The sequence below is a fragment of the Pleurodeles waltl genome, chromosome 2_2 (assembly GCF_031143425.1).
Source record: "Pleurodeles waltl isolate 20211129_DDA chromosome 2_2, aPleWal1.hap1.20221129, whole genome shotgun sequence".
NCBI lineage: Eukaryota > Metazoa > Chordata > Amphibia > Caudata > Salamandridae > Pleurodeles > Pleurodeles waltl.
Genome location: NC_090439.1, coordinates 648,462,594 through 648,488,908, shown reverse-complemented (window position 1 = coordinate 648,488,908; position 26,315 = coordinate 648,462,594). Strand labels below are relative to the sequence as shown.

The window sequence follows — 26,315 nt, the reverse complement described above, 5'->3', positions numbered from 1 at the left end:
ACCAGCCCACCCTGCAAGGGTTTTGTGGGGGCTTAATACTGTTTACCCCTCCTGTGTGGGCTGAAGTGACCGTGCCCTAGTGGGACGTAGCCGTGGGTTTAAAGTGAGGAGTGAGGGCGGGAAATGGCATTCACGGAGTGGGCGTTTAAGTTTAATGAAACACACTGTTACCACTGACCTGGGCTCAGCGTCATCTGTGAGGCCTCATCGTTACAGGGTTTGTCCTGTATGTCATCATGGGACCAACAGGCATGTCCTCGGTGCCGCCTGGGACCCTGGATGAGACTCGAGAATGGTGAGAAGATGGGGATGATAATGGTAAGGTCCAATGGTACATTGCGGGACACAGAGATGGTCCTGGACTCGTTGGATGCTTTAGAGGAGGGCCAGATTACGCAAAACTCAGTGGGGACACACTCGTCCCAGATTTGAGATTGGGGGATGGTTGAACACTGCCCCCATCCAACCCCTCCCCAATGAGAGAGTTCTCCTTTGATAGTGTACCCTGTTGCACAATATTGCCCGCTGTGCACTAAGGAGAGCAGCTACTGAGAGTCACCTAAATTAAATTTGCTTTTTTGCTAAATAGAGTTGTTTATGTTATTTAATATTGTTATTTCTTTAAACGTGACTCCTTTAAGGATGACTGGATGCCTCATTTTCTTTGTGAGGCTGTAGCCATGGAGGTGGGTTTGAGTGGGGCGGCGTATGCTGATTCTCTTCTTGTCTCGGTTTAGAAAGGGGAAGGGGTGACACTGATCAAGGGGAGGAGGGTATTGCTGTTCAGGTTGAAGCTTCACTGGGGTTGTTTAGTCTGCTCTTGTACACTTGGATCTTGGGGACACCTGTTTCAACACCAGGGACGTGACCCTGGGAATGCTTGGAGCTGGGAGTGAAGTGCATGTGTGTTTTTTATGGTATGGTTGCCACAGTGACACAATTGTTGACATGGAAAATCACTAGTTGAGCATATTTTTTATCTTGTTGACTATTAAATACGTTGCTAAGTATTAAAAAGACAGTTCCCAAACGTGCTGTTTCCTCATTTGAGGAGGGCATACTTAGGAGAAAATTAATAATGAAATAGTCTTAGTTTATCCTAACCACATTGATGAACTAGCGTAATTTGTTACTGGATAGTTTCAATTTCTTGAAACATAATGACAATATCTATATAGATTATTTTGATGTAGTATCGTATAACACACTTGCTCATTGAGATGGAGCTTTCATTTAACTTTTTCAGTAAGATTTACTATTGGTATGGGGAGCGAGTTAATAACGGATAAAAATATGAACTTGAACTGCTAACGTTCCATAATAGATACCCATAAATTAAACTTAGTGGACTCCCCATAAAGTTTCAGTGCGTCATCCACAACTACATTAGATTTTGGTTTAGTACTTCGATATATATTGTATACGACAAATACGATTACACTCTCAAGATGGCGGACGCCCTCAGATGGTGTAGTTCGTCATCTGTGTTTACGTTCGGTATATTTAGAGGCGAGGCTAAGATGGAGTCAGGTTTGTTGATCGGACGCGTACACACCTCTGGGAACACTAACGGATATGATACTTTAGCAAGATACCGGTAAGCACTGTATGGGTGGTACTAGTTCCCTATAATTATATTTATTGTCATTATGGGTTTTCTTCTCTCTTGGGCCAATAGTATATTTTGATTGAATTTATATAGGAATTAGATGTAGCTAAAATGTGAGTTGGGACGTAAACTGAATCGAGTGGTTGTGCCTAAGGGAGGAGGTTTTTCAAGTGAATTATGACCTTGCATTGATTGTGTAGATAAGATACATGATATATTCATAGCAAATATGGTTTAAACATTTATCTTTCTCTTTTCATTTTGTAACATAATCACAAAAGTTTTAATTTTGTGTTTATTTTTGTCAGATTACAGAACGAGTTGGAAGATGGGAACTTACTTTGAGGAGTGCTCGGAATAATTTTATTTAAGGATACAATTCTCTATCGGTAAGGGAGAAACGGATGGCTTCCGCTTTCTCTTTTTTCTTACGACACGCGTATAGTATCGTTTAGCAAATCAAATAAAATACAGTCGTCTGACAATGGGTTTGTTTATTGCCTTTTCATTTCCGCTCTTGCAGGTAGATTATGAAGACGTTGTTGAATATTATGGGAATAATGATTCCTAATGATTTCTAAAAAGGCAAGTAGCAGATTAAGGGCATGGCTAGCAATTACTTGGTGGACTTTAATTTTATTCTTGCACATTGGGTGATCAAACTATGCACTTCAACTTTATGGATGCAGCACGTTGGGAATATCCTTTTAGACCAATCAATAACTAGTATCTCTCTCACGTTGATGCTATAAGAGTAATTGATTGCATACCACCAACCATTTCAAGCTTGTTCTTTTAGTTGCACCTGTACTTTTCACTTTGGAATTTTGATGCATGGATGGTAATGTTCTTTTTAATGCCAACTAACTAACATGGAAATGTGGTTATTCTAAATGGTTATGGGTGACATGTAGTTTAAACTTAGTTACGGTCATACTTGTAATTGGATTGAATTATGACGGTTTTCAGCCTTGATAAAGTCAAAGCGAGTATTGTTTGCATGACGAAACACGTGTTGGCTGGACTGGTTGGAATTGAAGAACATATTAAATAAAAACAAGTGGATCTGCTGAACAAAGATACAGACAATGGTCATATTTATTTGACATGAGTGCCTTTGACTGTGTATTGCAATATCCCTTGTAAATATTGAAATGAAAACTCTGAGCAAGGTGCTTGCAGCTTGCCTTTTTTGCAAGCCCTAGTACACCAGGATCAATTTGGTTTTTTTCAGAGACACAACACTCTTCATAATTTAAGACGCTTGGCTCATGTTTATCACGCCCGAAGCTCATGGCGGAAGAGTACGCTCTGGCATTTCTGGACATTAAACAGGCATTTGACTCCTTTAACTGGTCATATTTATGGAGTGTACTTCAGAAGATGGGCTTCGGCCCCTGATTTATCGGCTTGGTTTGTCACCTCTATTCTGTCCTCATGCCAGGGTGCGTACGGTGGGGTGGTATCAGTGAGTGGGGCACCAGATAGGGATACCCTCTCTCACCACTGGTTGCTATCGGCATGGAGCCATTAGGGGAGACCCTGCACCAGGCGCTGGGCCCATGGGGGATATCACTAGGAGACACAAACCATGTGGTCTCCCTTTACGCCCATGATGCTCTGGTATATTTGTGGCAACCGGTCTACTCAGTACTTATTTTACTCAATGTTATGTGAGTCTTCGGTGAAATATCTGGTCTGCAGATCAACCTGAACAAATCTAAACTTTTTCTGCTGGGAGCACTGGAGGGGGTTCCGGCGGATGGGCTGCCAGGAGGTCGGCATTCCTTGGGTGCTAACTGATATCTGTTACTTAGGGATCCATCTGACACATACAGCCTCTACCTACCGGGCCCACAATGTTAATAGAGTAATAGATGGCCTCCAAGCTTCAATCATGTTCTGGAAGGAACTGCCCTTGTCGCTTATGGGCAGGATAGCCATTGTAAAAATGATTGTCCTGCCACAATGTCTATATATTCTACAGGGCACCTTATATGCTATTCCCAGACATTACTTTTGCATTCTTGATGGCTCGACTGTGGACCTCCTTTGGGGTAACAGCCGTAAATGTGTTGAACTAGCTACACTGAGGAGACCATGGGGACAGAGGGGGCTCAAAGTCACGCATCTGGAATTATATTATATGGCGGCCCAACTACAACATGCCGTCCACTGGCTGGATCCAGATGATAATTGGGAGAAGAGTTTTATGAAAGGTACACATGGGGAAAGGACGTTACTGGGTCCACTGTAACCATGGAAATATCACACATAAGTAATCCGTAAAGTTGGCAGCTATGCTTACTCAATACACGTGAACTCTAAAATGAATGTGAACCAGGCACGCTTTTAAACCAGAACCTTTTTAGGGTCGAGCCTGCGCTATCATGCGCTTGCGCATGCGTATCGCTTGCGAGACACTGTAGTAGTTTGAAAAGGGCTCAGAGACCTGTCCATGTCACGTCAGTGTCTTTCATTGGTTTGTGGGCTTGCCTTTTAAAATCTGCTTGCTTCGTAGTGGAAGGCACGCATACGTTATGCCTTTCCCGGTGGTTAGCCCTCCTCGATTGCAGCGACCAAGTACTGACAATATACGAGGCTTGCTGTTTTCCGTCCGGTTTGTGGACTACTTTTTCTCTTTTTTCGCAGCGCAATCTCGCTTGGCAGAAGTCGAGCACTTTGCACAACATCGACCTTGTTACATAGTTAATTGCACTTTGGCCGGTTACGTAGATAATTGCACTTTTGCTGATAGATTGCACTACCAGTGAACTGTAGCAGCACGATCCCGCTCTTTTTTCCATTTAATGAGGCAAGAAAAGTTTGGTTGGGAGTTTACAACTACTAATAGCTCTAACTCGGGAAAATGCGAGACCCGTTGCATTGCAAATGCTTGTTTTGAAGTAGCAGTAAACCTCGAGGTAGGAAACAGAGGACGCCATATCGCTGAAACAATATAAAACCTCAAATTCTTAGGGCTAATTGGTTCATAAATATGCGCTCCACCTAAATATCTTCCACACCTGAGAAGGAGGGGCATTAGGTATATATCCCACATTTTCATCCTTTGCATTTAATTTTCACAAAGAAAGCCCCACATAAAGCAGCCTTATGTTTCAATGAGATCTCGTGTAGTGCAGGGCCTAGATCAGGGGTGAAGCGAATGGCCTTTAATTCAAACCATATGGTGTCACTGTTTTGCTTTCAGCCTAATATTGGCAGGAGGTGGAAGGGTGCAGAAACTCTTTCATTCATAAGTTTGTTTAAACATTTCTAAGAACTTAGTTGAAAGCCGACTTATTCAAAGTATGCTTCTCGTTTTCAGCTGTACAAAAATGAATGTTAATGGGAACAATATGACTAGGCAAAGAAACGTTTTGTTTTAGCTCAAGAACAGGAAATGATGGAGTAACCTAAGGAATGTGTACATAGCTACCTAAAGCTGCACCGTACAATTAAATAGGAGGTTCAGATCTACAATCAGATGTGCTAAAGAAACACGAATAGTGAATGTATATTCGACATTGGCTGTTTCACTTGTTCATTTCTTTGTGAAATATGAACCGCCGATGCTTTGCTTGTTATCTGCAAGCAAAACAATAAACCGTGGATACAAACACTAAAAAGCAAAAGAACACGAGAAACATTTCTGTAAATTATCAGAAATGTAGAGTTTAAAATGGCTTTTAGCAATCCTAAGTCAATCTACAAAGAGACGTAGTTGACCTTAGCCAACAATGTGTGTATATATACAAACTGTACCTTGTGAAGCTTTTGTTGAACATTTCTTTCTTTCTCCTTTTTAAATACCGAAAACTCTTTCAGTTGGAGAACTCCTTGTTTATGACATCATATGAACAGACTAACTACGAGCAGATGCCCAGAGTTCCGCGCTGAACAACCACTTTTTGTTTGAGAGAAAAGGTTATTTTACAATAAAACACAACAGTTGCGCAAATCCCTTTCACACAATTGTTATGATTTCTTGCGGAATTAGGGGCACTACCGGTCATGTGGTTTGCTGGCCAGTACTCACATAAATGTATTACGGGGTTTCCAGATTCACTTGTCAGCTTCATTGTTTTCACTTCTAAATGTTCCACCACTGCTTATTTGTGTGTTGGTGAAGGAGGGGGAAGCAAAGTCAATTTGAAGAACCCATTCGACGGCCCACCACAGTACCATTTTCAGACATAGGTTTATTTCCTCCCTCTGAAACAGACCAATTATTTAACAGTATACAAAAACAAACTACATTTAAATCAGTTTCTTCTTTTTCATGAAATGCAATGCAATTATTTAAATGTAATAGGGCAGTAAATAAGACATGCCTTTTTAAGACATACGCACATCACAAACTGTAGGCGACCGAACAATTGTACAAAAGTTAAAATGGTATGTAAAAACAGCTAAGGAAGTAGAGCTATTGCAATGGCTGCAACCATACAGGCGAATGATTTCAGTGTAGGGAATGGATTTTTCAGTAGTGGTGCCAAAAGCTGCACTTAGTAAGGGGTGATTTTGTGAGGGTCAAGTTTTTGGACACTTCTGCTGCCACAGTGGGTGCATTCTTCTGCAGAAGTGTAGTTCATGGTCTTGAAAGCTTCTGTTTCAATGTGGGGGTGAGTTGGGCATTTGAAGTACAATGGGTTAGAGATTTTAAATGCACGCAAAATAAATGTAAGTGATAACGCATCCGGCCCTAGGTAATTTACTTACTCTGGGACTCGTTTTAGGCCAATTAATCTTTTGACCCTGATTGGAGGTACCTTAAGACGAGATAACTAATCAACATATCAATCGATAGGTCAATAACCTCATCAGTGTTCACAATAGCAAATTAATTAAATTAGTTAATGACATTAATAAGAATCCAAACTCACCATGACCTTTCAGCCACGAATAACCACACGAAATGTAGTAATAGTTATGATATTTATTCCCTACTTTTTACACTCTACTAGCAAGTTTATTAGTCTCAATACCAGGAAACACATCAACAATGTCACAATATGGCAACTTGAGTAAGATTTAAGCAAAGCGAAGATTATAAACATCAGGACAAAACAGGGCGTTAACATGTATCTATTTAGCAGAGTATCCTTAGTACAATATTCAACAAAGCAAAGATTCTGTCATTTGTTTATTTGCACCCAATATTAGTGAACTCCTTGACTAACCTCTAATTAGCATCAGCATGTTGGGCTTCATGCAAAACAATTTAGTAACACAAATTTGAAAAACATCTAACAATGGTCTCTGTCAAAAGCAGTTGGTACCTAGAAAGGAAAGGCAAACTGACAATTACAATTTCATTATCATATAGTTACCCTCCGTAATGGGTCAGCATACAGAGTCAGTCTTCGTCCTCAGGACAGTAGTCGATCTGCCATCAGCCAGGACAGAACAGCAAAGTCTCAGCAAACCGGGCAGAAAGTTCTTCCCTCTTAAGGAGGTGAAGTAAATGTTGGGTAAAGAGAATGGTTCAAAGTATGAAAAATCTCTCAAAGTAATGATTTAAGAGTAACAACAAGGTAATGGCTTCAAGGAACGGCAAAGGATGGCAAAAGAGTGGTCGATTTCTCCTTGTGGCATGTCATTATATTAAATCCGTCGAACAAACCCTTAATTTCCAATTGGGCAAAATCTGGCGCACCACTATCTCTGTCCAATAGTTGAGTGGTCACCTTACTAGAATTTTCACCTAAGGCAGTTCTCATGCAGTTCATTGGCTCCTGTGATTTACGTCTTCAACGGGTAGAATGTCAGGTAGAAAAAAGTAACTCTCCTTGCTTCAGTCAGTAGCTCCATTGTCTTTACCGGTTTGGGCGACCTTGTACCTGTTACGAATTACACTGTTGCATTCAGCAAGAATGTCTCCTTGAGCAAGTCGGGTCTCATGAGAAAGAATTTACTACGGTTACACACACATATCCAGCTTCTGGAAAAGTACAGCTACTTGTCCTTAGGAAGACAGCACATTACACGTTAGAAAAAACACATTTAATATGAGACCAAGCAGCTAGGCCCAGACTCTTGCTAACTAAGGCCTAGTGTCTAAATTAGCAAATCCTTACTACACGATTCATAAAGCTGGTATAAAGTCACACATTAGTACATCATTAATTCGTCATTAGTCAAATTCATCTAACCAACGTATACATTGGTGGTCACTCCCCGTGGGCACATTTCAAATGCGTACATTAGAAACATATTAATGCGTTTTCTATGCAGCTTCATTGTTCCTCAATTTGCAAGCAGTTCATGTTAATTTTGATTATAAAAGCTACACTCCAGCAATCCCTCCTCTGATGACTCTTGTCATCACACAAATCCTTCCTTTAACGACCTTGTCACTTCTTGATCTTTCATCTCAATTTCTTCCTTTTGTTTTGCCTTTTCATATTTTGCTGTGAACATTTTCTCCCTTTTCTTTTTTTCCCTCCTCGCTTTATGTTTTGCCAATTTTGCTTTAATCCTTTTGCTAATTTTGCATGATAACCATAGTCCAAATAAACAAGCCAGAATAATCACTATTCCCTGTATTAATTTTCCCAATTTCCCATGCCAAATACTACTAAACCAACTTCCCACATGAGCAAGTCCTTTTCCAACCTTTTCCCAAACTCCTGGTTCCTTCAATTCCTTCAAGTCTGCACTATCTCTTGTTAGGTTAGTAAGCATACTTTTAATCTCATTACTATTGTCAGGTATATAGGCACAGCAGTGACGCTCATTAAGCATCTTACAGACCCCGCCACTCTTCGCTAAAAGAATATCTAGAGCAAGCCTGTTTTGAAGAGTAATAGCCCTCTCCGCAGCCAGTTCAGTATCCATCAGGAGTATAGCCCCTGTGAAGTTTGTCAACATGTTATCCACAATAGTAGACAACTTTTGAATCTTTACGGAGTTTAAGACAACCCCTACTGAAGGAATTATCGCTCCAAATATGTCTCCTACTACACCAGCAGCAGTTTCTCTCTTTTGTCTAGCACAAAGTAATTCAGTCACTTTCGGGAATTTCTTTAAATCTTCCAGCTGGTAAATCTTTTGGAAAACTATCCCCAAGTAACATGTCCCATACCATCCCTTTGGAAGACAGTAATAAGCATTAAGTCCACAAATATAGTAAACCCCTGGGATCGCTTGATCCATTCCATTTAGCATGAAGGTCCATTTATTTTGAATCAAAAACACATGCTTACACTCACTCGTTCCCACAAACACATTGTCATACTATAACTTCGGCCGTGTTATGCAAAGCCTACCTACATGTTTCGCATCTAAAGCTAGCTTCCCATGTTCCCTAATCCCATTGTAATTACCATTTTTAAGAAATGATCATTGCTGCAAGCCTTTTTCTAATTTCCCTTTTAAAACCCTCCTATCTTCAGTGTGATCTCGAAAGCTTTTCTCTATGTGTGTTAGCAAACATGTCAAATTATTGCGGTGTGCAGATGACGTACTGATCGTTACTCTAGGTTCAAAGAACCCTTTAATCAATTTTATGGCATAATATTTAGCTACACTATTCAGATCTTCTATGATAGGCACATAAGAGAATACAAGGTCATAGTTAGAGTGAAAATATTGCACTTCTTCTTGGTTATAGAAATGCGTTAGTAGCAGACTACAACTAATCCCATAGGTTAGTGGCAAACTGTGATATGTATCTCCCTGTTGGACTGAAAGAGGAATTTGTGTACACACATAACAAGTCTTTGAATCCATAGTGTCAACATACTCACTCAGCAAGCAATAGAAAATGTTAGTAGACAGTTCCCCTTTTGCATTAGTCTCGTCATGCAGATACTTTGTATCTTGCTCAAACTTCTCCCAAGGTGTTAGTGTAGCTGTCTCAGAAACTGTAGCATTGTTAGCTTCATTCTCATCCACCAATCGCATCTCCACAAACAAAGCTATAATGAATATCACGCACACAACACCCAGAACAACACCCAAATATTTACAACGCCTACTCCCCTCACTATCATCTCCCGTACTAGGCATGATCTGTAAAGAATCCGAAAGTGAAGTACTACAAATGTAAACGACAATCAACAGAGGATGGCTAAAAGTTTTTTTTTTCTTTTACAGCAAGGCTAAGCAAAGTCTCTTCAGCAAGTATTTACAGCTTCCTCATTCGCTCCCAGGACCTTTGTCAATTCGGTTAGCAGCTTGTCACAGTCATTTTTCAAAAGTCCCTTCAGGTTAATAGCGACACATCCGGTTATTTATCAGTCTCTTTTTTCAAGTTTTTTAAATTCAATTTCAGCTTAACACAGTCTCTTTATCTTGTGGTTGAACTCAGGTACCAAAGTACTGACCTGGAACTTCTCGATCAAAGCAAAATGCTAGGAACTCTTGTTGCCACTCTGCTGAAGTTGCATATGCCCATTCAGGACCTGCGTATCTTCTGTTTGCTATTCTCATTCTTTTCAACTTGCGGTCCCCTTGCAATTCTCCTTCGCTCAGGTCTTCTTTCCTTGTTGTATCTACTTCCTTCTCAATTGTTTCATCAATGACCACTTTTCCTTTTGCTACTTGCGACTCTGGCCACTTATCTCCTTTCAGTGTCCCTTCATCGTTCGGCCTTTCTGGTTGCTGTTCAATGCCCTCCTCTTGTGCTATGGTGTTTTCTCTTGCTGGACCTGCAAGTGGCTCAGGAGGAGTCTGGATACTCGGACTTCCTTCTGCCTCAACTCCTTCGCCTTCTGGGTCTGCCAAGGGTTCGACTTCAAACCTGTATCCATCTGCTTCTGGGAGAACCGCTCTTTGGGTCGGTTCTCCTGGCGCCACAGTTGAGATAGGCCCACCGTCACCCCTCTGGATCTTGTTTACTGTTTGAGTGACCAGGCCGTCCTCAACGGGCTCTCCTCCAGTCTCAGTTCCCCTTTGATTACTCTACGGCCCTGAGACTTCCTTTTCTGTAGCTGTTATTTTCGATAATTCAATTTCCTCATCAGTTGGACACGTCACCTTCTTAGTGTGACTGGCATGGATCCAATTTGGAATTCCCGCACACTTCACAGCAGTGGTAGTTGTTACTATCACTTGATACGGCCCCTTCCAAAGTGGCTCCAAACACAACTTCCTCACATGTTTCTTGACAACAACCCAGTCACCAGCTTTCAGGTTGTGACCTGGATCATTTATCGGTGGCAGTGTGGTTGCTTCCACCTAGTGAGAGAAAGAGCGGACCACGTCAGTCAGACCCTTGCAGTAGTCCAACACCATATCATCTGTGATATTCACAAGAGCATTTGCAGGTACTGCAGGCAATCGCATAGCTCGGCCCATGAGAATTTCATGAGGAGACAGTCCTGTTTTCTTGTTGGGTGTGTTTCTTATTGACATCAACACTAAGGGCAATGCATCCAGCCATTTCAAATTTGTAGCTGCACACATTTTTGCCATTCTAGACTTCAGAGTACCATTCATTTGTTCCACTAGTCCTGATGCAATTTCTGTTCAATGTTCAGCACAGCACACAAGAGCTTAACCACCTCATTGTTGAAGTGACTTCCTCTATCTGATTCTAAAGAGATCGGAAACCCGAAACGTGGTATCAATTCCCTAAGCAGCAACTTCGCCACTATGAGACTGTCATCCCTACATGCTGGGTAAGCTTCAATCCAGTGGCTAAAAATGCACACAATCACCAACACGTATCTCAGACCTCCACACACAGGCATCTCGATAAAATCCAATTGCATCCTGCTAAATGGACCTCCAGCTCTCCCAATGTGGCTCTAATTCACCACTGTCCCTTTTCCCGCATTCATCTGCTGACAGATGATGCACCGGTGACAGATAACTTCTGCGGGTTGTCTGAATTTTGGATTGAACCAATCAATTTTGAACAATCTGATCATGGCGTCTCTCCCAATATGTGCTTGACCATGGTAAAACCTTGCAAACTGAGACAAAAGACTGTTTGGCAAAACCATTTTCCCCTCATCTGAAACCCACAAATCATCTGGTCTTTGTACACACTGCATTTTGAGCCAAGAGCGTTTCTCCTCCCTGCTGGCAGGACCCTGTGGCAATTTTAATTCTTCCATTGTGTCAATCACCCTCAATGCGTAACCTGTGCATGTCTCATTTTCTGTTTCAGGTAACAATTCCCACTGATCCTTGAACAATGTACAATTCAATGCGCAAAACCTTGCGACTTGATCTGCCTATCCATTTCCCATTGACACAAAATCTTGCGATTTCACATGAGCACTGCATTTCACCACAGCAATTTCAAGAGGTAACTGAATCGCATGCAACAACTCCTTAATTCTTTTGCCATTTTTCACTGGAGAACCAGAAGAGGTCATGAAACCCCTTTGGGACCATAGCTGGCGAAAATCATGGACAATCCCAAATCCGTATCTGCCATCTATATAGATAGTCACTTTCAATTTGTCAGCGGCATGGCATGCCCTAGTAAGAGCAATCAATTCAGCCACTTGAGCAGAGCATACCGTTTTAAGCCAAGATGCTTCTAGAATACCAGTGATTGCACAGACAGCATATCCGGGTCTCAGTACTCCTACTGAGTCTCTCAGACATGAGCCATCAACAAAGATAATGTAGTCATTTTCTTCCAATTGAGTATCCTTAATGTCAGGTCTCGGTTTGGTGCACAGTTCTGTTACCTCAAGACAATCATGTTCTACCTCTTCAGCATCATTAACATCTGTATTTTCATTGGGAAGCAGAGTTGCCGGGTTTAATACAGTAGAACGTTTCAGTGACACATTTGGTGACCCCAATATAATTGTATTGTACTTGGTCAATCTAGCATTTGTCATGTGCTGGGTCTTAGTTCGGGTCAATAGTATTTCAACTGAATGGGGGCCCATTACTGTTAAGGGATGTCCCATCACTATGCCTTCGCACTGAGTGAGGCTTTGACCAACTGCTGAAACTGCACGCAGACAACCCGGTAAGGCTGCTGAGACTGGGTCCAAAGTAGCTGAAAAATATGCTACTGGTCGGTTTGCACCCCCATGGACCTGGGTCAGGACAGACAAGGAACAAGCATCACGTTCATGACAAAACAGGACAAAAGGCTTTGTGTAATCAGGCATACCTAAAGCTGGAGCCCTGCACATACACTCCCTCAGCTCAATGAACGCCCTTATCTCTTTCTCGGACATAGTTAGGGTATCTGGGCCATCCTTAACCTCCTTAGCTGTCAGTCTCACCAAGGGCTTGGAGATAATGGAGAAATTCAGGATCCACTGACGACAGTAGCCCACCATTCCCAGAAATATCCTGACATCTCTCCTGGATGTCGGGGGATTCATCTGTAATATGGCAGTCACTCTTTCCTTAAATATTTTCCTCTAACCTTCTCAATCAAATGGCCTAAATATTTCACCTCTTTCTGACAGTATTGCAGCTTCTTTGGGTACACCTCGTGTCCATTCTTTCCCAAGTGATTCAATAGGGCAATAGTATTGTACTTGCAATCATCTCTTGTTTTGGAGGCAATCAACAAATCGTCAATGTACTGTACTAGAGTCGATTGGACAGGCAGTTCCAATGACTCCAAATCTTTCTTCAGAATTTGGTTGAAGATAGATGGTGACTCCGAAAACCCCTGAGGGATTCGACACCAACTGTAAACCTTGTCCAGGAATTTGAAACTGAAGAGAAATTGGCTGTGCTCATGAAGAGGCAAAGAAAAGAACGCTTGGGAAAAGTCAACGACTGAGAAACATTCTACGTAGCATGGAACTTGAAACATGATCACAGCTGGATTTGTCACTATCGGGCAACACTTTACCACTATATCATTGATCTTTCTCAAGTCTTGAACAATTCGGACTTTCCCACAGGGCTTTCTTAGACCTATTGTAGGTGAATTACATGGGCTGCTCATTACTTCCTTCAAGACCCCCTGTTTCACGAGGTCTGCAATTATCTGCGTCACCTCTATGAGGACATCCTGTGCCATGTGGTACTGAGGTACCTGGGGAAACACGGCATTTGGTTTCACATCGAATTTGACTGGTTCTACTCCTTTTATCAGTCCCACTTCCTTTCCTGTCAAGTCCCACACCTTCTCTGTGACTGTCCCCTGCAGGTCTGCGGGCAAATCAGTCATTGTGAACATTGGGAAGAAGCTTATCAAGGGGTACTCTTCATCTGAAGTCTCTGTTTTTGGCTCTGAGATCTAACCATCATCCCCCTCGTCATCACTGTTTGTCTTCACCTCGATTCCCTCATTCGAACAGGTGATAGAACACCTCGTCTTACACAGTAAGTCTCTTCCCAGTAGGGACAGGAGACTTGAATCACAGACTACAAACCTGTGCAATCCCTGAAAGGTGCCAATTTTGGCTTGAACAGGATCTGTGATCGGGTTGGTCAGGAGCTGGTTTGCCACCCCCACTACTTTTATTGTGCATCCTGAAAGGGGCAATTTCGGAACCTCTGCACTCCTGACTGTAGAGCGTGTGGCTCCTGTGTCAACCAAAAATGAGACCTTGTGACCCATCACCTTCCCTTGTACATAGGGTCCTCTCTGATCTACTTCTAGGGACGCTGCAAGCCTGCACTCCTCACTATCTGAACTATCATCCGAACATTCATTGTTTATTCCATTCTCACCACGCAATGGGAACTGTTGTACTGTGTTATTTTGACCCATTCCTTGACTTGTGACCTGTTGAGGAAGCATCACCTGTTGCTGTCCCATTGGCGCTAAGGGCAACTGCAATTGCTGTCTAGGTACCACTGGAATCTGCTGTTGCACTTGCTGCATCTGCACTAGTTGCATGGGTTGGAGACCCTGCATTTGAACCATGTTATTCTGAAAATTTGGATTAAGACCCCTCATTCTTGGTCCTTTAACATTTTGAAATGCACTGACATCATTGCTTTGTTGAACCGCACCCTCCTGCACCATTATCAGGCACTCCCGCTTCCAGTGTCCCACGCCCCCACACGCATGGCATGGTAACACCTTCTTCATCCCTTGCACGTCATTTTGTACCACAACAGTATTCAAATCTGGACCACGGTGGACAAAACCTCCTCGACCTCTGCCTCATTTGCATCTGAAACATTCTGTTTCCCTGCGGCTGTTGCACCATCTGTTGTACTCCGTTTCCCTGCATCCCTGCTTGTGCTGCCTTAATTTGCATCACCATCAATTTCTCCTTCAACTTTCTCTGCTTCAATTTGATTTCATCACTGCAGTATTTTGCATACTGCAATACTTCATCAATCGGCTTCGCTTGCCAGCAAATTAAATGATTCTTAATCATCTGGCTAATTTCTGGTCTCAGCCCTTCAGCGAACCTGAACACAAGGTGATTCATGTCTTTCGGCTCTATAACCTCTGTGCCACTGTAATGCCTGAATGCTTTTAACAACCTCTCATAGTAAGCATGTATCGACTCTTTGCCTTCTTGTGCCGTTCGATCAATCTTTTGCCAATCAATATTCTGCGGCAACACTTTCTGCTTCAAAAACTCAATTACCTTATAGTAATGCTTCATTACCTCCGGAGAGGGTGCTCCGGTAACCCTATCCCTTGCCGGTTCTGCGGTTGGCCAGTCAACACTTCTCTTGCACTCGAGCCACAAATCAGCAGGAACAATGATCTCAAACAGGGTATTCAGGTCTTCCCAGAGACACTTCACAAGCTTCACAAACCTGTCTGTCTGTTGATACCACTCTATTGGCTTCTCCCTCAGCCTGGGGAAGTCATTTGTGAAAGACAGAATGTCACCTCTAGACCACGGTACATGGACAAGAACCCCTCCAGCTGTCTCTTTCATGGGTAGCATTTTTATTGTACCGGTATCCGGCGCTGGTTTTGCCTGCTGCTTCTCTAAGCAGTCACTTTTCCTTTTATCTCTTTTCTTTGCCCATCTGCCTTCCCACTTCTGTAAGGCTCCCCAAACCTGCGCGCTCTGCAGAATTTTTTTAAGGTGTGCTTTCATCCCAGTAGACCTCATGTGATCAAAATCTTTGGGTTCGAAGTCCAATCTGTAACTCCTCTTTAGATGCTTAGTATTGTCTGAGTCTAAGTCATATTTGTCTGCTAGATTTGCCAACCTTTTGTGCACCTTGCTCACTTCTTTAGTTATTTCTGGACACAGATACCTCCATTCTGCTTCAGTGTATGACTCTAGCCTATTCACTCCCATGCTCCCTTCAACTAATTCAGCTGCTTCCATGCCCAACCTCACAAAATTCAGGTACTCTTCCCTCTCTGACCGCTCTGCTGTCGCTGGGGTAGTCTGTGGTGAACTCAGCTTGTCTAGCCATTCATTCAGTTGTTGCTCAGTAAGACCTTGCAACAAAATATTTCCAGCTTGCATCATTGGTGGTTGTGACATGTTCGTACTGGGTATCTGTGGAGTTAGTAGTCCCAACCCAGCCTGTCTCATTGTCTCTAGAGGAACCCCAATCAGACTGAAATCCAACAAGGACCTAGATCTCTCTGCTATCTGTTCTCCCGGTGTCATCCCTTGGGAACTTCCTGCGAACCCTCCTCTTAGCACCTCTTGAGTCATTACCCCTTTGTCACATACACTAGGCTTTGCCTGTGCATACAAAGGTACGGGTGGACCAAGTGTAAACAGCAAAGATATAGAAGTTGGCGTCTGCCTGCCTCCCAAGCCCTGGGGAGCATTAGCTGATTCATTACGGTTGCTGTGACTGACTGCAGTCCTGTGACTGAAGTGTAATTCGGAATCATCTGTTGCTGCGGCTGGGGCAGCAGAAGTGGAGTTGGCTCCATCTGTACCAACTTTGATCTTGTATATGCTTAATCGGGCGGCACCATCAAATTTGTAGTGGTCTCTAATACTGGAACATCAGGGTAGAGCCTCTGAACCGGTGGTGGCTGCAACTGTGTCTTCATCTCTGGCGCAGTGGATACGCTGACACCATTCTGCACTGGAGCTGGTGTCGCAACTGCATTTACCTGAGCTGTATGCGCTGTTCCCTGATTCTGTGTTGAATTTACAGGGCCTGCACTAGTACTTGGTCTGTTGTCATTCATGGCATATGGCGGTGGACGATCCTGTAACAACTGATTAAGTACCTCATCGTCATCTGCATCTGCCCAAGACCTGTTATTCTCTTTCCCTCTACTAGAACCCTTGTCTGTTTTACAAGTAGCCTTTCTTCCTTGTGCGTCGGCTTCTTGAGTGATTGCCGGAAACATCCTGACTCCATCTATTACTTCTCTTCTCCACATCCTGGTCTTACTATCCCACCTAGCCTCCGCTAGCGTCTTTTCTGCTTTTCTCATTCTCCTCTCAAACTTTTGTTGCCTCTGTCGTATGGCCATTAATTCCCAAATTGCTAACGCCTCAAACTGTGCTGGTCTTGGAGGCGGCTTCTGCTCATTTAACGCCTTCCGCAAATTCTCTAGAACCCCTATGTTGAACGTCCCATTCTCTGGAAACGCCAAACACCCATCTTTCTCTGTTAATTTGCACCATTGCTTTAGCCAAAGACATGGCGCGACTCCCTTCTCCTCCATTACGGAATAAGCCGGAGTATCCTCTGGTGGTATAGGCTCCCCCACATTCGCGGTAATGTACACATCACCCCTCAAAGCGCTCTTTATAGCGTGAAGAACTTCATTTTTGCGTCTCTTATAGCTGAATCAGGAAGTGACTTTAATTCCCAGAACACCCTTTACCTACCTTCCCAACCAATTGCCTCTCACAGACGGCTGCCAATCCGTGCGCGAACCTTCTCACTAACTGACCTATCCCAGCGCGGCTCCAATGACGTCACCCTCACACACACTGCGGCTTACAAAGTCCTGCGACTTGTCTTCCTCACTCTCGATTCACCCAAAACTAATGCAATATATTGCGAGCACTAACGAAACTCAAATTTGCCGGTTTACTACAGGAAGGGTAACACAATTGCTTCAGAACTTTACAGAGATTTCACTTGAAGCCTCGGCCGCTACTCTCTCCTTCTCAGATCCCGCACTCGCAAGCAAAATTTGACCCGCCATTTCACTCTCGACTTGTCAATGGCTCGTCCTAGTGCACTTTAGAACTTACCAAATCTCCATCGAAGGTTTTCACTCACACACTCTGACTCAAACTCGACTCGTCAATCACACCTGATTGACCTATTAAACCACGCAAATTACAACATAAACCAAGTGTCTCATACACTTATCAATATACTCCGGAGTCTTAGACCACGCAGGGTCCGTACATCACTAACAACCACGTGGACAATTTTTGAGCACAAAGCGCCACACTCACATGAAGTTTGCCGACTTCCCTATTCTCATACTGTGGAGTACGCCCACTCCTACTAAAACATCACCTGGCCTAAAAATTCTCACAGACCTTACAATGCAACTGCGGTATGCATAAGCTGTGCAAGCGCAAATCCTACTTCACTCATACCATCACTAGAACGCCAAGAACATACCCAACTCACTTCGGCAGGCTCCGGGGTCCCGGGAAAGTAATTTGGGGCTTAGGGGAAAATCATCTCTCCAATTTGCATCATTTCAAAAACAATCCTAAACAATGGACCCTTGTCTTAGGGCCCCAAAGGGCCGAAACAGTCCTCTGCTACCAGAACTGATAACGCGTCCCCGCCCTAGGTAATTTACTTACTCTGGGACTCGTTTTAGGCCAATGAATCTTTTGACCCTGATTAGGGGCACCTTAAGACGAGATAACTAATCAACATATCAGTCGATTGGTCAATAACCTCATCAGTATTCACAATAGCGAATTAATTAAATTAGTTAATGACATTAATAAGAATCCAAACTCACCATGACCTTTCAGCCACGAATAACCACACAAAATTTAGTAATAGTTATGATATTTATTCCCAATTTGTTACACTCTACTAGCAAGTTTATTAGTCTCGATACCAGGAAACACATCAACAATGTGACAATATGGCAACTTGAGTAAGATTTAGGCAAAGCAAAGATTATAAACATCAGGACAAATCACTGCGTTAACATGTATCTATTTAGCAGAGTATCCTTAGTACAATATTCAATGAAGCAAAGATTCTGTCATTTGTTTATTTGCACCCAATATTAGTGAACTCCTTGACTAACCTCTAATTAGCATCAGCATGTTGGGCTTAATGCAAAACAATTTAGTAACACAAATTTGAAAAACATCTAACTATGGTCTCTGTCAAAAGCAGTTGGTACCTAGAAAGGAAAAGTAAACTGACAATTACAATTTCATTATCATGTAGTTACCCTCTGTAATGGGTCAGCATACAGAGTCAGTCTTCGTCCTCAGGACAGTAGTCGATCCGCCATCAGCCAGGACAGAACAGCAAAGTCTCAGCAAACAGGGCAGAAAGTTCTTCCCTCTTAAGGAGGTGAAGTAAATGTTGGGTAAAGAGAATGGTTCAAAGTAAGAAAAATCTCTCAAAGTAATGCTTTAAGAGTAACAATAAGGTAATGGCTTCAAGGAACAGCAAAGGATGGCAAAAGAGTGGACGATTTCTCCTTGTGGCATGTCATTATATTAAATCCGTCGAAGAAAACCCTTAATTTCCAATTGGGCAAAATCTGGCGCACCACTTTCTCTGTCCAATAGTTGCGTGGTCAATTAATACTAGAATTTTCACCTAAGACAGTTCTCATGCAGTTCATTGGCTCCTGTGATTTAAGTCTTCAACGGGTAGAATGTCAGGTAGAAAAAAGTAACTCTCCTTGCTTCAGTCAGTAGCTCTATTGTCTTTACCGGTTTGGGCGACCTTGTACCTGTTGCGAATTACACTGTTGCATTCAGCAAGAATGTCTCCTTGAGCAAGTTGGGTCTCATGAGAAAGAATTTACTACGGTTACACACACATATCCAGCTTCTGGAAAAGTACAGCTACTCATCCTTAGGTAGACAGCACATTACACGTTAGAAAAAACAAATTTAATATGAGAACAGGCAGCTAGGCCCAGACTCTTGCTAACTAAGGCCTAGTGTCTAAATTAGCAAATCCTTACTACATGATTGATAAAGCTGGTATAAATTCACACATTAGTACATCATTAATTCGTCATTAGTCAAATTCATCTAATCAACGTATACATTGGTGGCCACTCCCCGTGGGCACATTTCAAATACGTACATTAGAAACATATTAATGCGTTTTCTATGCAGCTTCATTGTTCCTTAATTTGCAAGCAGTTCATGTTAATTTTGACTATAAAAGCTACACTCCAACAGAAGTCAGATCCCATTTGGGGTGGCAACAGGGCAGACAGAGACAACTGAACCCCCCACCAGGATGAATGAGGTTGGGGCCCGTCCTAATATAGCTCCACAAAATGGGCCAAATAAAACACTTTCCACATCTGATTCTGGGTAGCAGGGGCGAGCAGTCACAGGCTTCTCAGAGGTAGAATAGGGGACATGAGCTCAAAACTCAACAATCAACCAACAGACATAAGAACTCAAGCATCCAGCCCAGTGTCTGTCTTTTTAGAAAAAAACACTTTGTTCCCACAGTAGAAATCAGCAGGGGCAGCTCCCCTGCTAAGGCGGAGGAGCGTCACCCCACTGGTATTCCCAAAAAGGAAAAATAAAAATGACAATAACGTACATTACGTTATTATCATTTTATTTTTCCTTGTAGGGTGGGGCGGGGCTGGGCTGGAGGGAGGGGGCCAGAGGAGGGATATGTGCACACAAAGTGCGCATGTCTATTTGTCCGGCCGCGTTGGGCCGGCCAAAAAGACATGCCCACTGTGCATGTTCTCTACTTTGCTGTATAGCACAGCCTGGTAGAGGACATTCCCAGGTCCCATTCCCAGTCTGAGCGTCGAAGCAGGCCACTCAGACCAATCACGATGCTGCTGTCAGCAGTGTGGCAATTCGCTGCGAGCCAGTGCAGCCAGGAAGAGGACGGAGGAGAGACCAACGTGTCTCCCCTCGAAGGTAAGTGTTTTTATTTTATTATTCATTTATTTTTTTAACCATCAACCCCCATCCTCTCCTACCCCCTCAGTCCCTTCGCGCCCTGTCCCGCCCTGCCTCCACTGTTCAGTGGCAGCCACCACTGGTAATTAGTACTACACAATTCAATTCAGCATAAACGTTAATGATCCTAGTCATGGCTCTCTCGTGACACGTCATCCTCCTTGTCCCCCTCCATGTAATCTCCCCAACTGCTTTTTCAGGTGACTCTAGACTAACTTGTTTCTCAGAAATTATGGCAGAAGCATGAATTGATGTCGGGTGCAGATTACTGATGCCCCACGAGTCAAATGCACAATTGGCTCACTTGTTTGCTTGAATTCCCTCCCCCTAGAGGTGTTACGGATAGGTATTTAGGGGCATATTTAAGAGCCCCTAGTGCCATTGGAGCATCACTTTTCGTGACGCTCAGGTGGCGCAATGCCCTTCGCCGTATTACAAGGTGGTGCTAAGCCACTTTCTGTGGCTCAACGCCACCTTGTAGATACAGCCCCTTCTCACACAGCCTTTTGCGTGGAAGGGGCGTGCAATCGGTGTTGCTGTGGGCATGCCAGAGCAACATCTATTGCATTTTGATGCTGCCACAGATTTACGAGTTTTCATAAACCTGAGGCAGCCACAAAATCTAATACCACCTCAGGGGTGGCGTTAGCATGGCGCAACGAGGAGTAATACTTTTATTCTTCCTCGTTTCTTGCTTTTTCTCTGTGTGCTGCAGAATGCAGCACACATAGAAAGAGCAAAATGCCAGACATGATTGTTTATGTGTGGGAAGGTGTCCCTTCCTGCACATAAACAATCATTTCAAAATGATGCTTTGGCACTTCTGTGTGTGCTGCATTCTGCAGCACACACAGAAGTGCCAAATCGCCATTATCGATTGTTTATATGCTGGAAGGGACACCTTCCCACACAAACAATCAAACCCCTCAACTCATACATTCTTGCACAATGGTGCAAGGATGCCTGCGTTAGCGCTAGGTAGCTCAATTTAGCACCAGTGCAGGGGACAACACAGGGGTGCACCGTATTCAATTAAATACAGCGCATCCCTGTGTTGTGAAAATGACAGAGCGTAGCGCTGCCAATTTTGGCGCAGCATCGGGCACTGTCATTTTCTGTTAAATATGGGCCCAAGTTCTTTGTCCCTCGCCTTCTACGAGTATGAACTTGAGTACATGTAAAGGCACCAGCCATGCAGACTTGATTGGGCGAATAAGATACCAGGGCAGTTATGGCCCGATCAGAGCAGGCAAACCTCACAGAAGTTATAGTCCCAATCAGGCGAGGTAAACTTCACAGCAGTAGCACCACTGATTGAGCCAGACAAATGCAATCAGAGATGTAGCGGTTCCTGACCAGAACCACAGAGAGTACCGGGATACCCTGTTTTTGCATGGTCACATATGCCTTTGCTCCCCAACTGTCTACTTTCACTGAGAGTCGTTTTGACTAGGAACACAGTGATCTTCTCCCTCTGGACAGTCTCTCCTCCTGCTGCAATGGCACTAATCAGGCCGCTAGCTCCTCTAGTAGAGAGCGTAAACTCCTGCTGATGTGCCTTTCCTCTGGGAGACTGACTGTTAGACAGAGACACCAGCCCTGGACAGCAGTACTTTGAGTACTCTGGAGAGCATTCCCTTCCTTGTTCATGAAGGATGTGCAATTAGAAGACAGTAGGGTGGTTTGGGTCACACTTTTAAACACCTTTTCTAGACAGAAGATGTGCCAAACTGGTATGAGGTGGTTGTTCTCTCAAATGTTCTGAGGCTGATCTTTAGACACAACCTTATTGTAAAGTAATGCTTCTCACAACAGGTAGGGCTGGTGCTGTTTCCTAGGGCTGGTGCTGTTTCCAAAATGATGCACCCACAATGTAAGCAAAATTAAGTGTGAGGTTTCTGCACCTGAATGACATCAGCCTTTCTGAAGCAGTAGTCAAAGAAAGAAAAAAAGGGCAGGCCTGAAAAAGAAACCTCCTCACCTTGAACAACAAAAACTATAGCCACACCCTTCAACCCTAACAACCACTAAATGGTAATGCTTAGCATAAATTACTCAAAAGCCCCTTGCTAACAAACATCTTCATGGAATTTATAAAAGCAGCCCTGTCATCCCCAATTTAGTGTCTGGATCACCACCACACAACCACAGAAACACAGCCAATAATCTACTGTCTGGGGAAGCTATCCTCATCCTCCATCTTGTTCCATGGCCTCTGTGGAGTTGTGAGATTTGCATGACAGCAAGGGTAAAAACAAAAGTCAAGCTAGCAGATGAACGTGCAGTCGGCCATTCAAGGCAGGGGGATGCACCTATACCATGGTAGAGATCTTTAGGTCCCAACAACTCACGAAGGAGGAGTCAGGTTAGTGGATAGTTCTACTGTCACAGAGAGTGCTTGTTTCTAATAGAGTGTAGAGATGGTCTTGCACGATTCTGTTGCAATGTAGGAGTGAACTGGACATTTAAATTACGTAGGATAGATGTTATTTGTATGCAAAAAAGAGATAGAAGTAAATATTTGAATCAGTCCTTGACACTGGCATTTCACTTCCAACAATTCATTGCTCAGCTCGTGGCGTATTACAAAAAAGAAGAACACAATATTGTTGGGAGCATTCAAATCTGTAATTTCTTGCTCATTCATTACACCACAAAGGAGGACTAACCATATGCAAATAAATCTGAGCCACATCTAAAAACTGAGGGGATTTGGTCTCTTCAAAAAATGGGACTCCACAGAGCGGAAATTACTTTCCAAAGATTAACTGCGAGCCCAGCATTTGAATCCATACTTCACACTCTTAAACTATAGCTAGCACTGAAGAAAGATGGTCAGATCTATGATCTCACTACACATACTATTTCAAGTGCCAGGGCTAAATTCTTATAAGGGATGAGAATGGTACCACACGCCACAGTCACCTTGAGAGAGTAGCCATGAACTGAGTTCACATGGCAAACCATCACAACGTGTGGAGGAAAAGATCACCTAATTACAGTTACAAACCATAATGTTTCTGCCACTACCTGTGATTGGGATAGTGTTGTCCTGCAGCTGAGACTCCTCTTATCTTTTCAGAGCAACTCAGCATTGGGTGGGACTAGGAGTTGTATAGGAAGAAAATACCTTGGTTAGAACTGTCACAACCACTCAATGACTAAGATAACAGGCACCTTCAAGAATTACTTCTTGTTTTTTATCTTACTGTTAAAAGGTTCTCCCATTAATCTCTTGTAAGGTTCTACTTTGGTAAGTTCTTTGCTCCATGATAGTCTCTAATTGTTTCAGGGTTTCTTTAGTCTTCCTTTCTGAGAGACTTCACAAAGGTAGATTGGCTTGAGGAATTGAGATATAGGGGGTTATTACAACTTTGGAGGAGGTGTTAATCCGTCCCAAAAGGGACGGTAAAGTGACGGATATACCACCAGCCGTATTACGAGTCCATTATATCCTATGGAACTCGTAATACGGCTGGTGGTATATCCGACACTTTACCGTCACTTTTGGGACGGATTAACACCTCCTCCAAAGTTGTAATAACCCCCATAGTCTCATGTGAGGAAGAACAGATCTACATGCACTTCACGAGTGTTAAGATGGTTGCTGAAATTTCCACTCCTAATTCTGTTTATTACCTTGAGTTCTCCTTGTGGGACATAAGACTCGGGTTCCAGCCTTTCTGCTGATTATTGGCTGATGCAGGTTGTGACTGTTTAGCTGTCTTTGCTTCTACGTTTTTTTCTCCAGAACTAAGCACTTTAGGATAACACCCTCAGTAGTGCCCAGTTACAGGGTCTTTTCCACTAAAGATTTTCAGCCATTAAAGGTTGTGCAAAAAATCACTCATCTCTCACAAATCATTTTACCAAATTCCCAAAGTTACTTTACAATTCAAGGAGGAGGCTTGGACACTTTTCAAAGTTGTCTCCCTTACTTGAATGGTTCAGGACCGGGAGCTCTAGATTGATACTGTCCTCACTGTCGAACCGTATTGGCTAGCAGAGTGGCTATTTATAGGGAAACCATGGCCAGGCTTGGAATGTCTTCTTGCAGAAGGCTGCGAGATACAAGATGGCCACTGTAGGAAAGAAGCCTCTTTCTAGTTTGGTTACCCCCACTTTTTGGCTGTTTGTCAGTGTGTTTGACTGTGTTCACTGGGATTCTGCTGACCAGGACCCCAGTGATTATGCTGTCTCCTTTAAAACTTGGTTGCTGGAAACTATTTCATCTCACAATTGGCATTCTGGTGCCCCCATGTAAGCCCCTAGTATATGGTACCTAGGTACCCAGGACATTAGGGTACCAGGGGATCTTTATGGGGTGCAGCAGTTATTCTGCCACCCAGATGGAGCCCATGCAAAGTGTTCTGCAGGACTGCCATTGCAGACTACGTGAACCACGTGCATGCATCCGTTTTCACTATAGGTCACTGCAACAGATCATTGTAAGTCACCCCTATGGTAGGCCCTCTCAGCCCGGAGGGCAGGTTGCAAGTACCTATGTGTGAGGGCACCCCTACACTAGCAGAGGTACCCCCACAAACTTCAGACACACTTGTCTGGACTTTGTGACTGTGGGGATGTCATTTTACGCGTGTACTGGACATAGGTCACTACCTACGTCCAGCTACATAATGGTAACTCTGAACCTAGGCATGTTTGGTATCAAACATGTTGGAATCATACCCCAATACTTTTGCAAGTATTGGTTGTATGATTCCATGCACTCTGGGGGCTCCTTAGAGGACCCCTAGCATTGCTCCTACAGCCTTCTAAAGTTTTCCAGGCTGCCCCAGGTGCTGCCACCTCACAGACAGGCTTCTGCCCTCCTGTTGCTAGAGCAGCTCAAGCCCAGGAAGGCAGAACAAAGGATGTCCTTTGGGAGAGGGATGATACACTCTCTCCCTTTAGAAATAGGTGTTAAATGCCTTGGGAGGCGTAGCCTCCCCAAACCACTGGTATACTTTGAAGGGCACATTTGGTGCCCTCCATGCATAAACCAGTCCACACCGGTTCAGGGACTTCCAGTTCCTGCTCTGGTGCGAAACTGGACAATAGAAAGGGGAGTGTCTACTCCCCTGTCCATCACCACCCCAGGGGTGTTGCTTAGAGCTCCTCCAGAGGGTCCCTGGGTTCAGCCATCTTGTTTCCAAGGTTGGCAGGGAACTCTGAGAGCATCTGAGTGGCAAGTCCAGGCAGGTGACATCAAAGCCCCCTCCTGATAAATGATTACCTGGCTAGTTGACCAAACCCCCTTTCAGGGCTATTTAGGGCCTCTCTCTTGGGTGGGTCCTTAGATTCGGCTTGCAACATTACAGCAGGATTCCTCTGCAATCTCCACTTTGACTTCTGGCCACTGGAACCCCAACTGGACCCTCCGGACCCGACAACGATGCAATCAATTAAGAAGACTGTTCTGCAACTTTGCTTCCATGGCTCTGGCCAGCTTTGCAATATTTCCCCGGCTGTGCATCCTCAAAAGACAGCAACTCTGTAGCATTCACAAGAAGAAGAAGGAATCTCCCTTGGAGTGAAGGAGACACTCCCCTGCATCCGCAGGCACCTGCTGCAGAAAACGACCAGGATTTGCTAAAGGGGTGTGTTGGTGTGGGAAAAGAAAAGGGCGCTCAAGGAAAATCTGGCCACAAATATACCTAAAAGGTGCCTTCACAAGGGACTACACCCAGCCCTTAAGGGTTTACGTAGTAAACCAAAACTAATGAAACATATGTGTGAGGCACTCAAAA

General features: G+C 43.6%; 1 long non-coding RNA gene across 1 annotated transcript in view; it reads left to right on the top strand.

The window, feature by feature from the left end:
- The first annotated feature begins 1,510 nt into the window (after window positions 1–1,510).
- Window positions 1,511–26,315, top strand: part of LOC138282521 (uncharacterized) — a 47,338-nt gene continuing 22,533 nt past the window's right edge. The window contains exons 1-2 of the long non-coding RNA XR_011200962.1: window positions 1,511–1,597; window positions 1,918–1,998. This is a non-coding gene — a long non-coding RNA (uncharacterized lncRNA). The remainder of the gene's footprint in view (window positions 1,598–1,917; window positions 1,999–26,315) is intronic.